At 50.1% G+C, this 17,514-nt stretch overlaps 1 protein-coding gene and 1 pseudogene across 18 annotated transcripts in view; both read right to left on the bottom strand.

The window, feature by feature from the left end:
* Zbed4 (zinc finger BED-type containing 4) overlaps window positions 1-10,089 on the bottom strand; it is a 46,697-nt gene extending 36,608 nt beyond the window's left edge. For 8 of the 18 annotated variants that reach the window (XR_007108185.1, XR_007108184.1, XR_007108183.1 and 5 more), the window contains exon 1: window positions 8,841-9,805. The gene's annotated coding sequence lies outside the window, so the exon portion shown is untranslated. Of the gene's footprint in view, window positions 1-8,827; window positions 9,806-9,924 lie in introns of those variants that run through there. The other 10 variants (XR_007108194.1, XR_007108186.1, XR_007108193.1 and 7 more) reach the window with 9 other exon arrangements.
* A 2,397-nt stretch (window positions 10,090-12,486) lies between these two features.
* On the bottom strand, window positions 12,487-13,052 carry LOC124982112 (Parkinson disease protein 7 homolog; annotated as a pseudogene).
* Between the last annotated feature and the right edge of the window lie 4,462 nt (window positions 13,053-17,514).

The following is a 17,514-nucleotide window of genomic DNA, read 5'->3' as shown; positions in this document are numbered from 1 at the left end:
AGGAGACGACGTCATTAGAAAGGTCATAAGAGGAACACATGCACATCCATCAAATGTTTAAACTTGACTTCGTAATACCAAAATAGAAGCCAGTGTGACCCCTGCTGTGCTATGGGTGCAAGCTGAGCATCCCTAAAGGTCCATACGTAAAAGTAGGGTTCCCAGCACGGTATGGTGGGAGGTACAGTGGAACTTTGAGAGCTGAGACCTGTGGGAGGTCCCTGAGTCACCAGGACATGCCCTCAGAGGGGCTGTGGGACCCATCTCTCTGCTTCCCACTGTGAGCTGCGACAACCTGCTCCAACGGACTTCTGCCATTGCTGCCTGGCAGACACACCAGAGGCCACACCAACGCGGCCACCTGATCTTGGACTTGGGCTTCCAAAACCTCAGATATTTTGCTATAATAACACGAAACCGACACCTCTTGTCAAAGGTGTCAAACACACAGTCACCTCTGGAGGATGGTAGGAAAATGATTATTTAGAAACTGATATAAAGAATCAAGCACTGATCTTCAGTTCCCCATTGGTGGGTAAGGGACAAGTCTTTCCTTAGATGACCTATTAGAAGGTCATCTAATACAAAGAAGCAATGAGCCAGAACTGTACTTGCTATGAATGAACACGTAGGGGCGTGTGTACCAACAGCTGCCAGTGCTGGAGAGAGCTGGGCACAGTGGCCACTCCTGCAATCCCAGCTACTCTGGAGGCTGAGGCAGGAGAATGGCAAAGTTCAAGGCTAGCCTGGGCAACTTATCGAGGTCTGGTCTCAAAAAATAAAAATGACCAGGAGTATGGTTCTGTGGAGAACACTTCTGAGTTCAATCCCCAGCACCATAAGGCTAAAAAAAAAAGAAAAAACAAACAAACAAACAAACAGATACCTGGGAGCACAAAACACCCTTGAAAAGGAATCTCTCACCAGAAGTCAAACCTGAGCACCTCTGGGCCTCCAGATCCGACTACCGATTTACAGGAGCCACAGGACAGAGGAGCACACAGTCCTCACCAGAGGACCAGCACCAGCAAAACCTAGACTGTGAGAAACTCAAGTGCAGCCAGCTTCCTCAACAGGCAGCGCCCACAGGAGGTGGACGCCTGTGACAGAAGAGACTGAAAGATCATTAAAAATAAAAAGAGGTCAAACTAAACTAGCATTTGGAGGTGCTCAGTTCAGGCATAAAGTGATACAGTAGCCATAAGCTAGGCCGTTGGGCACCCGCGTTCGGAGCCGGGTGATGAACCTAGCCAGGCACAGAGGGCAGGTGCCTTTCCTCCTTTCCTCCACTCAGGAGTTGGGGACTGGACGCAGGGGTGCTCTACCATAGAGCTACACCCCGACGCCTTTCTATTTCTTGAGACAGGATCTCACCAAGTTGCCCAGGCTGGTCTCAACTTGGCAATTTTCCTGCCTCGGCCACTTGAGTAGCTGGGAGTACGGGCCTGTGCCACTGTGCCCAGCAAGCAGGGTTTATTTTTTCACCCAAGCACCAATTACATGCATCTACCTTATGGTAATTCACTGAGCTATACATTTATTTTTATTTTACACAGTTTCAGCATCTGTGTTGTACTTCAAGATAGAAAAGATTTTAAAACACTTATAAAACTACAATCACTATGCACTGCGGCCCAGGTGCCAGGACTAACAGACAGGGTTAGACCACCACCTACACACCCCCGCTGCAAAGCACTGTGGAGGAGGGTCTTTTCAGGGAATGGTACCAGGACAACTCTGGCTTGCACGGCTTGCTTCCTCTTGTCACGCAGGCTGGAAGCTAATCCCCATTAGAGCGCATACGAGTGGGCCCAGGTGGCACCTTGGAGAGGTGATTAGGGCTCTGCCCTCAGGAAAGGGTTAATCCACTCAAGCAATTACTGGATTAATGGTCATCTCCAGGGGTCAGCTATAAAGGCCAGCCTGGCCAGGGTGCTCTCACAGTCCCTCTTGACACGTAGTGCTCAGCACAGCCCAGGCTCTGCCAGCAAGAAGGCATCACCAGATACAGCCCCTGACCTTGCACCAGAGCCCTGAGACAAAATAAACTGCTTGCCAAGCAAGCTGGAGCGCATACCTGCAGGCCCAGCTACTCGGGAGGCTGAGGTGGATCACTCAAGGCCAGGAGTGTGGGGTCGTCTTGGGCAACAAGCCGAGACCCCATGTCAAAACGAAAATGAGCCAAGCATGGTGGCACATGCCTGTAATCCCAGCAACTCAGGAGGCCGAGGAGGATGACAGCAGGGTCAAACCAGCTCAGCGACTGAATGAGGCCCTGCCTCAAATGAAAAAGTAAACAGGGCTGGGATGTGGCTCAGTGGTCGAGTGCCCCTGGGTTCAATCGATCCTGCGTACTCCCAGCAACCCCCAAAAGAAAACAAAAACAGACTAAGTCAATGAGATCATTCTGTGGAAAACATGAATCTTTATGTTCAGTACACACCAACCTCCAAATCAACTCCCAGTGGACAGCAGAGCTAAAGCATGAAATACAAAACGCAACCTAGGGAAAGGTGCTCTGCCTCATTAGAAATCAAAGGGACGCAGGGCTGGAGGTGCAGCCCAACTGTGAAGTGCTGCCTGGGTGTGCAGAGGCCCTGGTTCAAGCCACAAGAGCACTCAGCCTGCAAGGTGGTGAGGCACAAACAACAAACCAACGTTTGTGGGGATCTCAACAGGTCCACAGGGCCATGCAGAAGAGTCTGCTACTGCCTACAAGACCACACCAGGCACCGCCATCACCACAGTCCCACGGCCTTGGTCTGTTCCGCCAAAACAAAAGCCCACAAACCGAGTGGTGTACAAGTAAGAAGTTCGCTTCTTGCGATTCTGGAGAACTGGAAGTCCAAGATCGCAGGCTCCAGTTCTGTGTCAGAAGAAGGCTGCTTCCTGCTCACCATCCTGTCTTGCAGTGGAAGGGACGAGGGAGCTCGCTGGGGTCCTTTTTATTAAGGAACAAGCCCCACAGGAGGGCTCAGCTCCCACAGCCCCGTCACCTTCCCAAGGCTCTCCTCCTATACCAACACCTGTACACAGTGGCATAACCACTCACAAGGAAAATGGTTCCTCCCAGAACACTGAGCCCCTGCAGCTCCAGCCTCACTGCCCATCTCCAGGGCCAGCTGGGCCTGAGGCCAAGGGCCCACTCACAAATCCCACCTTATTAGAATGAATACAGATCAAAGGCAGAGGAGGGGAAAAAGCAGAAAGGAAGCATTCAAAAACCCAAATTGCTGATTTTCACCTTACATTTTCTTAGTTTCAGATTTAAAGTTCTGGCCAAGCATAGTGTTGAATACCTAAAAATCTTAGCTACTCAGGAAGCTGAGGCAGGAGGATCCCAAGTTCAAGTCCAGTCTGGGAAAGTTAGTGAGGCCCTGTCTCAAAAAATAAAGAGCTACAGATGTAGCTCAGTGGTAGAGTACCCCTGGATTCAATCCCTGGTACTGCTATCAATCAATCAATCAGTCAATCAAAAAAAAAAAAAAAATTACAAGTTCTGACTAGTGGGAGAACCTGCCATCTTCTATTGAAGACTCAGGAAATAGCCTCCCACTGCCAGGTCTGCTGGCCTCACCATGCAGCGCTCATCCCAGAGATTTTCTAATGTAGCAACCAATTTGTGTTCAATGAAATCAAAGGTGTCCACTACTAATACACCCAGTTTAGGTGAGTGTATTGTTTCCATCCTTCACGTCTGAACTGAAACACATTAAGTGGAGACCATTCCAAGATACCATTTCTCACCAGATCATCCTGACAAAAACCCTAACTCAGGAGCACCAGACGGCACTGTTCTGACGTATCACAGGAGGGGACCGCGGAAAGGCACAAGACGACACCACAGGCAGAGACCCAGAAGCTGGTGCTCACCACATGCAAAAGGTGCACACGACCGCGTGTCCCCAGAGCACCCCACACTCAGGGTGTGCTGAGCGAAGGAACACACAGGCGCCTGCTCCCTGTGCAGACGAGGGGGCGGCGGCAGGGCTGTGTCCACTCGCCCTGGCAGGAAAAGTGGAGACGAGGGCTGCCTTACAAGGGAGGACTTGGGGCCAGTTGGCTGTTTTTCTTTTGCTTTGTTTTGTTGCACTAGTGATTGAACCCAGAGGTGCTTGACCACTGAGCCACAGCCACAGCCCTTTTAATTTTTCACTGAGACAGGGTCTTGCTACGTTGCTGCAGCTGGCCTCAAACATGCAATCCTCCTGCTTCGGCCTCCCGAGTCTCTGGCATTACAGGCATGCAGCACTGCACCTGGCAGGGCAGGTATCTGAATATAGACTGTTGAGTTCTGACTTTCAAACTTTGTAATTTTGTATATAATGTGAGGATGTAAAAACAAGAATCTAAATCTGAAAACAAACCTAATTGTATATCGAATGGGCAACATAACCAGAGAAATAAATATCTGCCAAGGGACTTTAAAACACAGTACTGGGCTGGGGATATAGCTCAGTTGGTGGAGTGCTTGCCTTGCGTTCAATCCCCAGCACCACGCACACACACAAAAAAAACCCACAGTACTTCGGGGCTGGAATTGTGGCTCAGTGGTACAGCACTTGCCTAGCATGTGTGAGGCACTGGGTTCGATTCTCACCACTACCTATAAATAAATGAATAAAATAAAGGTTCATCAGCATCTAAAAAAATTAAAAACACAGTACCTCAAACACCTATCAAGGACCGAAAGAACTTTAAAAATTACAAACTTTCAAAAAAAATCATGAAGGAGTTTTATTAGTGACAACGTAATATTTTAACTTCATGACCAAATTTTACACATATTTCAGCATAAAACACATATGCAATTATGCCCATGACAGTTGTCCTTCAGTATCTGGGGCACTAGTTCAATGACACCATCACTCCCACCCACAAAGACACCAGAGTATCTGCATACACACTCTCCCCTATGCAGTCTAAATCATCTCTGGATCATGCATAACACCTAACACAATGTGAATGCCATGCAACAGTTGTTGTGATGACAGGAAAACATCTCCAAAAATCATCTCCAGATATGTTTTTGTGGTTTGAATCAGAGGATGTGGAAGCTACAGATACAGAGGGCCAACTATATTAAGAATTAAGACTTGCAAGATATGAAAAAATAGACAAATGTTAAGAATCAAAGGAATTAAGTAAAACCATGTAATTTAAAATTACCATTATTCGGTACTGGGGATTGAACCCAGGGATGCTTAACCAGTGAGCCACTTCCCCAGCCATTTTTTATTTTGAGAGAAAGTCTTCCAAAGTTGTAACCATGACTGGTGTAATTTTAAATTGTATTAAAAATATCAATGTAGTCAGGCACAGTGCACACCTGTGATCCCAGCAGCTTGGGAGGCTGAAGCAGGAGGATCACAAGTTCAAAGCCAGCCTCAGCAAAAGCAAGGTGCTAAACAACTCAGTGAGACCCTGTCTCTAAATAAAATACAAAATAGGGCTGGGGATGTGGCTCAGTGGCTGAGTGCCCCTGAGGTCAACCCCTGGTACCCCCCCCCACCAAAAAAAAATCAGTAGGAACTCATGATGCTTGTTTATTTTTTGATTCTGGGGATTGAACCCCGCACCCTGCACAAGCCAGGCAAGTGCTGTATCACTATCAGCCCAAAACTTTTGAAGACATGCTTCCCAGCTGTGTCCACCAGGAGGACCACAAGCAGTCAGGAACAAACGAGCACTGGGGGTGTGGCTCAATGGTGGAGTCCCCAGCCCAAGCAAGATCTGGGCTGACCCTCAGCTGCAAAATGAAACAAAGCACAACTAAAAGGAACAAAACACTCAGGGCATGGCTGGGTGAGGTGTGAAAGAGAAAGTGAAGGTGAGCCAGGACACCAGGCCAGGAGGACTAGCCCAGCAAAGGGATGGGACAGCTCACCAGGGCTCCCGCTAGTCCCCTTTACAATCTGAGTGCCACACTACAGTGACAGGCTTTGGCGGGTTTCAGTAGAGTGCAAGGTAAAAACCTGTCAGCTTGCCGTGATATTCACAGAGCAAAACAAACACCTGCCACCATGGTGCTCAGTGACAACCAAGGGCTCCCCCAGAACTGGCAATTGAGAAGAAGCCCTGCACGTGCCCTGTCTTCTAGGTGGCCAAGCAGGAGGGACAGCGTGCAGAGCAGGAGGAACAGCAGCACGGCGTGGGAAGGCCTGCGACAGTGGTGGAGGGCAGCCCCATCGGAGCACACAGCAAGACCATCAGGCCACACTCCGGTATGGGGCGCACAGAGTAGGCAGCAGAGAACGGAAAGACCCAATGTCCACCATGACGCTGACTGGGCAGGGCACAGAGTCACTCAAGGACCGGCGGGGCAACTGGAAAAGCGGTTGTGGGCTGGCCCCTCAATGGCATCAGGCTTTTCCACATTTCCTAGACATCTCAGTGATGGGACTGCAAGAAAACACACTCTTGTCCCCAAAAGGGACGTGTAGTCGGAAAGTTTTGATACCTGAAACTCCTTCAAAAAGGTCTGAAAGCACTTGTCCGATGGAGACGGGGCAGTTGTGGGGGCTCCACCTGAGGGCAGGTTAGAAAATTCCTAATACAACCTTTAGAAACCAGTGACAAGCCGGGCACAGTGGCACACACCTGTAATCTGAGCAACTCGGGAGGTTGAGGCAAGAGGATCACAGGTTCAAAACCAGCCTCAGCAAGTGAGGCCCTAAGCAAGTGAGCAAGACCCTGTCTCAAAATAAAAAATACAAGAAGGGCTGGGAATCCAGGCGTGGTAGCACATGTCTGTAATCCCAGCAGTTTGGGAGGCTGAGGCAGGAGGATCTTGAGTTCAAGGCCAGTCTCAGTAACTTAGTGAGGCCCTAAGCAACTCAGTGAGACTGTCTCTAAATAAAATACTAAATAGGGCTGGGGATGTGACTCAGGGATTGAGTGTCCCTGAGTTCAATCCCCAGTACCCGCCTTCACCCAAAAAGGACTGGGGGATGTGGTTCAGTGGTAAAGCACCTCTAGATTTAATCCCCAGTACCAAAAAATCAAACCCAATGTCCACTTGTTTCAGGTGGGTGTGTACATGCCCTCAGGAAGCTACCAACACACCAAGGGACTCTGGGGGCTCGAGACTGTTGCCTGGCACAATCAGGAAGACAGCAGTCTTTCCTTTGGAGGACACAAGGCCAGGTGCACACCTGGAGGCAGCCCTAACACGCTGACTGCACGTGGCAGGACCAAAACACCACACACCTCAAAGCCAGCAGCACGACACATGGTGCTGCAGAGAAAGAGGCCAGGGCAACCTGTGAGGACAGCCTGGACCCAGAGGAGACCCGTTCAGAAACCCTGATAAGGCTACCTTGGAAACGAAGCACATTCCAAAGCAAGCAAACAGACTATGTTAAGGTCAGCTGGTCCTTGTCCCAGAAATGTTCTGGTCACAAACCAGGGCATGGACTGACCTGCTGTTTTCTCTGTGGGTCCCCTGAACTTAATACCACACCCTCAACACCCACCCTTTCCTCAGGGAAGTCCCACCAGGGGCAGGCCTGACTTGCAGCTGTAGCTGAAAGCTGCCGAAATCTTTAAATGTCCTTTTACTTACAGGATGTGGCACGTGGTTTCTGTGACGTAGCAACAAAATAAAGCTCTTCCTAAATCCCACACACAACCCTGTGGCAGACAGGAGGAACAGACACCACAATGTGAGCCTCAATTAGTGGCCACATAGCTGCTTTGAATGAAAAGTCTGCCCTTCTTGGCTTATGTCTGCAAAGGTGGCAAAGCTGGAGGACAGAACAAGCCCAGGGTCTACAGGGCCACTCCCAACCCAGGCCAAGAAGCAGGTGGTTAGAGTAATCACTGAGGGCACCCTTGCAGGCCAGCAGGGAGGTAGCCAGCCCCACTGGTCTCAGCTGCTGGGGGAAGACTGTGTCTGTGGCCACAGGCCCCCGAGAGCTGGACCAAACATCCCCTCCCTACCAGAGGCTTCCCGGAGCACACTGCTCACAAATAAGCAGCTCACTCTCTGCCCTCACCTGCTGGCATTGCTTCTCAGAGCACTTATTGAGCTTTTTTTTTGGAGACAAGGTTTCACTGTTACCCAGGCTGGCCTTGAACTACAGGGGCTCAAGTGATGCTCCTGTCTCAGCTTCCTGAGCAGCTGGGAAAACAGGTGCACCTGGTTATAGGCCTTCTTTATGTGGATACCCACCACCACTACCATGATCTCTGAGGGCAGGTCCTTCTTAAAAAGTCACACTGCTCCAGCAGTGGAACACTGCCAGGTGCAGGGTAAAGAAGTACGCACACCCAGAGTGAAGTTCCTCTGTCTCAGAAACGGGATTTTATTTTATTCCTAGCAATGCCTTCCAGAATTTGAACTACCAAATATGTATCAAATAACTAGCAAGTAAATGATTTGGGGCACTCCAGGATGAGAAAACAGACACGAGCAGAAGGTCAGAGTGAGACACTCAAGGGTAGAGAGGGATAAGGGCACACTGTGATTCTTAGGCAGCTAGTTCAGGGTAAAACCGATCGTAAGAACAATGATTCCTGCAACTGATGTCTGCTGGTCTTAAGCGTCAAAGGGCAGTCACAGGAATGAATCATTGTTCTGTGCAGGTGCTCAGAAGGAAAGAGAATGCCCACAGAAGAGCCCACTTGTCCTCTAACCAGGGGTCTCCACCAGTGTGGCCTCCAATCCCAAGTCATGAAGCCCAACAGGCATTTACCTGCTCCCTTCTCTTGTGAGGCCACCACCACTAGGAAGGAGAAGGAAATCAGACCGGAAGTCGATACCGATGTAGGGGAAGTCAGGCACAGAGAAAACACAGGTACAAAGTGAAAGGAGGATAGCACTGACCATGGTCACTTACTGTCTTCATGCTTCCAGAGATCCACTTCCTACTCCTCACTCTGCAAACTCTAGGCCTGCCAAGGATCTGAAACATACATACACGCATTTCTTTCAGTAAATAAATACTGCTTATCAGCTTCACTGTGCATACACAGAATTCAATCAATTACCCTCATAATTTACTTAAAAGTTTTGTTCTAGACATTGGGGAACCTCTGTGGGTGCACGTGTGTTGACATCAAAGAGCAGAGCTTCCGCATCCAGATACACGGCATTCAGCAATGCAATCAGCCGGAACACAGGTGGGGGCGCGGTGAAGTAATCACCCGTCCAGGGACTAAGGCTCTTAGCTCTCTTCCAATGTAGATTAGCTGTGTCCGGTGCCCAAAAGACTGACTTGGGAACCTTCTGAAGACTCCCAGAACCTCTTAACTTGCACTAGCTCTTCCCGAGAAGCAGATATCATCTGTTAAGGATTCCAGGAAGTGAGCATCCTTCAGACAGCCACTGCAAACCCTCGGGGTCAGACCTTGCAGGCTCCGCTCCAAGGTAACTGTTTAGTAACTGGAATTAACTCTCGGCTGCACCTTGGCTTATTCGCAGCACTCTTTTAAAGCCCGCTGCTAAATTCCTCCTAGCCCCTCAGCACGATAACGGAGACGACACAAAAGCGCGTTTCCCGGTGAAAGTCCGGGGGTGGCCTGCTTAAGCACACGGGGCTCCTCGCCGAGTGTGTTTCCCGAAGTACGCACGCAGCCCGACCGAGTGGACCTGAAGCGCACAACTTCCCTTTCCAGCGCCCGGGCGTCGGCGGGAGCCGCGCCGAGCGAGCGGGCGGGCCGCGCGCTGGGGACAAAAGGAGCCAGGGCGCCGGCAGCGGCCGGCCGGCCGGCGGGGCGAGCGGCGGCGGCGCAGGGTTCCGGGACGGTGCCGCGGCGGCCTGGACGCGGGGAGCGCCCCGCGGCCGGCCTCCCGGCGGGCGCTGTCACGGGCGGCGCCACCGCAGGCCCCGCCCGCGCGGACAATGGCGCGGCCGCCCGCCCCGCGCGGCGCGCACCGGCAGCGGACGCGGCTCGGGCCGGGGCGCTCCCGCGCGCACTCACCTGGGCGCCGGCTCGGCGCGGCGCGGCCCGCGCGCGGCGGACGGCGGACGGCGCGGCGGACGCGCCCATTCATTAGCCGCTTTGTCTGCCCCCGCCGCCCCTCCCGCGGCCTCGGCCCCGGCCCCGCCGCCCGCGACGCCGCCGGACGCTACGCCCCTCCCAAGGCCCCGCGCGGCGCGGGGGCGGGGCCGGGGCGGGGCCGGCGCGCGCAGGCGCACCCCCGCCCAGCTGCCCCGCCCGGGGCCGGGCGGAGTCAGCAGCAGGAGGGGCAGAGGCTCCGCGGATGCGGCGGGGCGGGGCGAAAGGCGCAGGCGCAGTCCCGTGTGCTTGCCCAGCCCAGAGTCCCTCACTCGCGTAGACTGCGCAGGCGCAGTCCCAAGTGCCCGCCCAGTTGCGTTTCCCCTCCAACACACAGCCCTCGCCGTAGACCACGCAGGCGCAATCCCGTGCGCCCGCCCTGTCTGGAGTCCGCCTCGCGGTACACTACGCAAGCGCAGTTCCTCGTGCCAGCCCCGCCGGGTGGTGCCACGCGGTAGACTGCGCAGGCGCAGCCCCGCGGACCTGCTCTGCCCGAGCCCCGCCGGCAAGCACGCAAACTGCGCCTGCGTATCTGCCCGTGGCGCTCGGGCGGGGAAGTAGCGGCCTCCGCGGTTTTTTCCGGGGTTCGGCCGTTGGCGGAGGTCGGAACCCACCCAACGGCCGGCCGCGGGGCTTCCGGTCTGGTCGGCTGGGCGGGCCTCAGCGACATTGGTGGCGACCCGCATTCCGGCCCCACCTGCCCGCGCGCGGCGGGTCAGCGCGTGCGCCAGGTGCGCCGGGCGCGGAGGGCGGAGGCCGGCTGTGGCAGGTGCTGGCCTCCGGGCTTGCGGCCTTTGAGCAGGAGCGAGAAATTCGGGTTACAACGTCGAGTTTCCCAGCTCACATTTCTATGCCGAGCAAATAAATTCTGTAGGCGGGTTTTAGCCCAGCGTCCCTCGTGGGTGACGCTTTACGGAAACGAGACGAGTACGTTCGCTTCCTTCGCCTCCGATGTCATGACCCGGGAGCGGTCAGCTGCAGCCTGGCCGAGGGAGTCCGAGGGCGTTCGGGTGGGACTGCGCCTCCCCCCCGGAGCCCTCCCTGCTCCGTCCTCTTGGGCCCCAGGGCCACCCTGCTGCCTGAGTTTGCAGGGCCCCGCGCAAAGAATGACATTGTTCTTTTTAGGTGGTTGAGGGGAAGAGTAAAATAAGTAACGTTCCATGACGTGTGAAAATCTTGCGAAGTTGTGGGCATGGCCTTTCGTGGAGTTTCACCGGAACCCAGCCTCCCTGCTTCTGCCTTACAGGGCATGGCTGCGGGAGCTGGCAGAGAGCTGCCCAAGACGCCGGATGGGCTACTGTCCAGGCCTTCGCAGAGCACGTTGCCCACATCTCCACTGCTGCTGGTGGATAGGTTTCCCTGAGTGGCAGAGCTCTCGTCTCTGCCCTGCCACCACCTCACCAGCCGGGCAGGAGGCTACTGCTGCCCAGGGCTTGGCCTAGAGGCTTCTTCGTCTGAGACAATACGGTGCGTGTTCAGGCCTGGAGGCAGAAGTCTAGATCCCCTGCTTTACAGTGAAGGTGCTCCAGCGCGGCTTTTCTGGGGGCTCACAGGCTGGAATGGCCTTCCTCTTCTCAGAACCTACAAGGTCCTGCTCAGACTGCACTGGAAACGTTGCCTTGGGACCCCACAGCTCCACAGATGGTTACCATCAGTGGGAGCCTAAAATCATTCCTTGTTTCCTTTTGCTTGGTGTTGGATGGACCCAGGGCCTTTGGCCTGCTAGGCACAGGCTTTACTGCTGAACTGTGCCCCAACATGGTCGTGTTGAATGAATACCCGTTGCACCATGTAGGTGTGGGCACACAGCACTGTGGCAGTGTGACATAAATGAAAAAAATATATTTCACCTCTGTCCTTAGTTTCTGACAACTCCTAATTTCCTGAGGGAGGGAAGTAATAGGAGTGTCTTGCTCATAGCTCCTAAGGTCCTTGGAATTTCTGTATTTATTTTGGTACCAGTGATTGAACTCACCGGCCATTTTTTATATACTATTTAGAGAGAGGGTCTCACTGAGTTGCTTAGGGCCTCACAGTTGCTGAAGCTGGCTTTGAACTTGGAATCCTCCTGCCTCAGCCTCCTGAGCTGTCCGTTGGAATTTCTTGAATGACAGAGTACCTAATGAGGCAGCCCCAGGTGATCACCTGGTTGGCTTCAGGAATGACTAAGCTACGATTGGAAGCTTGGAACTTTAAAACCCACTGCCAGTCCTCTGGGACTGGAGATTGAGTTCATGGTGGATCATGCCTTGGTGAGGAAGCCTCTGTAAAAATCCCTAAATATGTGAAGGCTAAAATGTTGATCTTCTTTTTTCTTTTTTCAGTGTTGCAAACACCCTGTTTATTCTACAAACAAGGTTCAGAAATATGCAGACACGATGTGCAGGTTGGGCACGTGGGTGGTCACGTCACACAGCAGACTGCTTCTGCCCGGGCTCTGGTGAGCAGGAACGCGTCACCCAGTCTCCTCCGGAGGGCCGGGCGTCAGTCCTTAAGAACCAGAGGCAACTTCACCTGGTCGGCCGCCTCCTTGCCACTGAGCGCTCCCACAATGGTGAGGGCGAACTCGAAGCTGGCCCCGGCCCTCGGCCGGTGAGGATCAGGCTGGCCCACTCCACGCAGCTCTCCGAGTAGCTGTCGTGACTCCCGTTCATCATTTTGTCTTTTGCAAGTGGGTGCGTTGTAACTTTGCTTCCAAAACCTATTTCACGAGCCAAAAGAGCCATGGGACCTGCAGAGATGGTGGCTACGGGGCCCTTCCTGTTCTCCTTCCTGCAGGATCTCCTTCACAGCAGCAGACTCAGATAACTCCTGTGCACCCAGATTAGCTCCTGGTAGAACCACCACGTCGTATGGTCCCTACTTCCCAGCATCTTCAAGACTGGCATCAGGACAATGAAAACATCACGGCCACATTGTACTGGGTCTTTTCCAGACAGACCTGCAGTGGTGACCTTAATCCCAGCTCCTCTCATGACATCTACAGGGGTAACTGTCTCCATCTCCTCTGCTCCTTTGGCCAGGATGACCAGGGGTCTTTTTGAAGCCATCTTGATGTATGTTTTAATGTCTGGCGGAGCGAAGGCTGCTTACTGCAGCACGCACCTGAAAAGTTGATCTTGAAGAGGGTGGAATAGTGGCTTTCTCTGCCTGGAAGAGTGTGGGGAGAGGTAGGGAGAGGATGGTCAGTGGGTACAGAGGAGCTGTTGGACAGGAGGAATAAATATTCTGTAGCACAGCAGGACAACCAGGGTGGACGACAAGGGGTTGTTGGAGTGTTGCCAACAGATAGGACACTCTGGTAAGCGGATCAACTGCATTGATGGATGACCCTAGAATTTTTTAAATTGAAAATTAAATTTCATTGAGATACTTGCAGGCTCACTTGAGAGATCTCAAACTCTATGCTTTGCTCAGTTTTTCCACTGGTGACACAATGCTAGAGTGTTACAGCAGGATATTGATTTGATAGGATCCCTGTCTCATTTTACTCCTGAGTCCCACTTGCACTCAGGGGGCTGGTAATTTCCGTACAGGTGGGTCCCCGGCAGGTCTGGGTGCTCACAGTTGAGGTACTGAAGAGCTCAACTGTCCCTTTGTAGCCACTTCCTGCCTGTCGGGAACCCTGGGCTTGTACTCATCTGCCCTCCATTTCTGAAACCTCACGTACATAGAAGCACATTATATGCAGTCTTTTGGGATTGACCATTTTTGTTCAGTGTAATTCCCTGGGAATTTATCCATGTTTACATAAGTCAATAGTTGATTCCTTCTGCATGCTAAATAGCATTCCAGGGTGATGCACCATGTTGCTTAGCCATTCCCCTGTTGAAGGACACATGGGTCAATTCTGGATTTGGTATCTCACAATTATAGCTGCTATCAACATTCAAGTACAGGTTTGGTGGGAAGAAAAGTCTTCATTTCTCTGAAATAAATGCCCAGTAGCACAACTGCTGGGTCATAAGGTAGTTGCATGTTTAGTTTTTGAAGAAATTACCAAACTGCCTTCCACTAGCAATGTGTGAGTGAGCCAGTTTCTCCACATCTTTGCCAGTGTTCAGCGTTGTCACTGCTTTGTATTTTAGTCATTTTAATAACTGTGATACTTTATTGTGCTTATTTATTTATTTGCTTATTTATTTTTTGGTAACAGGTATTGAACCCAGGGTTGCTTAACCACTGAGCTACATACCCAGCCTTTTTATTTCTTTCGTAATTTTGAGACAGGGTCTAACTAAAGTGCTGAGAACTTGTGATCCTCCTGCCTCAGCCTTCTCTGAGTTACTGGCATAACCAGTGTGGGCCAGCACACCCAGCTTTTTGCCCCAAATTGGATCAATTGCTTTTTCCTTTTTGGGTTCGAGGGTCTTTCTTTATGCCCACCCTTGTTAGTAGATAAATGGCATGCACATATTTTCTCCTACTCTGTGGCTTGTCTTTTTATCCTCTTGACAGGTTCTTTTGTGGACTAAAATTTAAATTTCAATGAGGTTCCATTTATGACTATTTTCTTTTATGGGTCATGTTTTTGTTGTCAAGTCTAAGAAATTTTTGCCTAGCCCTAAATCTCAATGATTTTCTGCTGTATTTTTCTAAAAGTTTTATACTTTTGCATTTAAATTCTTGATCCAGTTGAGCTGATCTTTGTGAACTGCTTATGTCACGGTGTCTTCCCCATCCCTCTTCTCTCCCCTTTTTCTACTTCTTCCCTATAGATGTTTGACTGCCCCAGTATAATTTGTTGAAAAAGCCATCCTTCATCCCTTGAAATGTTTTTCTGGGTTTGTCAAACATCAGTTGGACAAATCTGTGTGGGTTAATTTCTGGGGTGTCACTTGTTCCATTGACCTTTATGTTTGACTCTCCACCAATACCTTAATTACATAGCTATGATAAAGCACACAGTGATTCTTCCTACTTTGTTCACCCTCTTCAAAACTGTTTTAGCTATCATTCCATGTGAATTTTAGAATAATCTTGTTTGTATCTACAGAAAAATCTTGATGGGATTTTAATTGAAATTGTCCTAAAATTGTATATCAATTTGGAGAAATCTGGCATTTGTACTATTTTGAGTCTTCAGTTCATGAACATGGTATATCTCGTATATTTAGACCTTTGATTTCTTTTGTTGTTGTTGTTTTGTTAGCAGGGATTGAACCCAGGGTGCTTAACCACTAGGCACATTCCCAGTCCTTTTTATTATTTTAGTTAAAGACAAGGTCTCACTGAGTTGCTTAGGGCCTCACTAGGTTGCTGAGACTGGCTTTGAACTCGAAATTTTCCTGTCTCAGCCTCCTGAGCTACTGGGATTACAAGAATGTGCCACTGTGCCTAGCAATACAATTGATTTTTTAAAGAATATTTGCATGTTGTTGATACAGCCCATCACTTAGAGTGCCTGCCTCACATGCGCAAGGCCCGGGTTCGAGTCCCCAGCACTGTGGGATTGTGGAAATAACAAACAAACAAACGAAACCAATTCTGAGTCTCCAAACCTTCCTTCATCTCACCTTTTGGGACTAGGGATGTAGCTCAGTTGGTAGAGTGCTTGCCATGCAAGCACAAGGCCCTGGGTGCAATCCCCAGCACCGCAAAAACAAAAACAAACAAACAAAAAATATGTGCTTGTGTCCTGAGACCTTGCTGAACTCACCTATTAGTTCTAGGAGTTTTGCTGGTGGTTTCCTTGGGTTATTTATATAGGTACTCATGTCATTGCAAATGGACAATTTTATTTATTTTTTAAATTAATGCCCTTTTCTTTCTTTTTCTTTTCTTTTTTTCTCTATTATACCAGCAAATGTTCACAGAACTATGGTAACAGTGCTGAGAGTGAAATCCTTACCTTCTTCCTGAACGTAAAAGGAATCCATCCGTCTTTTGCCACTAACTATGTTAGATGTAGGTTGTTTGTAGATCACATTCACCTCTTCTGTCTCGTCTCCCACACTCCGGGGTTCTGGGACTCAAAACTAGGGCTTTGTGTGCCAGGCAGGTGCCCCACCACTGAGCAGTATACACCCAAAGCCCAATTCCCCACTATTCTTTGTTCTCAGAGTTTTTATCATGAATGAGTGCTGGATTCTGTAAGCTGTCCTTTCCGTATCAATTAATATGACCATGTGATTTTTCTCCTCAACTGTTGATATAGTGAATTACATTAATTTATTTTTGCTATTGAACCATCCTTGGGCTTCAGAATAAACCCCATTTGGTTATAGTGTATAATCTTTCAATATCACATTGAGATCTATTTAATAATATTGTGTTAAGGGTTTTTGTAAGGGTATTCGTGAGTGGTGTTGGCTCGTAGTTTTATTTTGGTATTGTCCTTATTTGATTTTATTATTGGGATACTAGCTTCATGAAATGTGTTGGGATGTGTTCCATTTTTCCTATTTTCTGAAGAGGACTTTTAGAACTCATATTAGTTCTTATTCAAACTTGGAAAAAGTCTCCAGTGAGACCATCCAGACCTGAAGATAGATAGATCTGTTCATTTCTTCTTCCTTTATTTCGTTCCTACCTTCCCCTTCCCTCCCTTTCTTTCTGCCTTAAAATCATGAATTCAATGTCCTTGATAATTGTGTGGCTCTTTAAGTTCTCTATTTTTTGATGTATTAAGCTAGTTTGTGTTTTTGGAGGGACTGGTTCATTTCACCTAAGTTGTAAAATTCACGTCTGCAGAGTTGTTCATAGTATTGCCTGATTGTCGGTGTCTGTAGGGCCTGGGTGGTGTCTTGTGTCAGTCCTGGAGCTGGTGATTCGTCTCCTTTCCGTCTCTCTCTGTCCACCCCTCCCTTTTTATGTGTCAGTGTTCTTCAGAGAAACAGGGCCAGTGGGAACCAACGTATCGTCTTCACGTATTGGCATAGGTTGGATGTCCACCTCTAGGTCTCTTTATGCAGATATGGACTCATAGACAGAGCTTGGGGGTGCTGGGGATTGAGAAAGGGCCTTTCCTGTGCTAGGCACACCCTCCACCACTGAGCTACAGCCCAGAGAGGTTATTCAAAGGAACTCCTGCAATTACGACTTCTTGAGTCCAGATCTTTTTTTTTCAGTTTTGGGTACTTTACCACTGAGCTACATTCCTACGTCCTCAACCCCTTTTTCTGAAGTCTTCGCACAGAAGCTTAGATCACTGCTTACAGACATCTTTCCAGGATATGCATTCAGTGCTGCAGATTCCCTCTCTACTACTTGGGATTTTTATATATGTCACATTTTTGTTTTAATCAAGTTCAGTATTTTCAAATTCCATCATGCCTTCTGTTTTTGAACTGTGGATTATTTAGAAGTCTGTTGTTTGGTTTCTAAGTGTTTGCAGTCTTCCTGGTGGTCTTTCCGCTGTTGGTTGCTGCTTTGATGCTTCTGTGATCAGATAACGCACTGTGCTCTTCTGTTCTTTTTAAATTTGCTGAGGTACATCTTGTGAGCCAAGGTAAGGTCTGTGCTGGCTCGTCTGCCACAGGTGCTTAACAAGAACGAGTCCTCTGCTGTCCT

This window comes from Sciurus carolinensis, chromosome 4 (genome assembly GCF_902686445.1).
Source record: "Sciurus carolinensis chromosome 4, mSciCar1.2, whole genome shotgun sequence".
NCBI lineage: Eukaryota > Metazoa > Chordata > Mammalia > Rodentia > Sciuridae > Sciurus > Sciurus carolinensis.
This window is presented reverse-complemented; position numbering and strand designations above follow the sequence as displayed.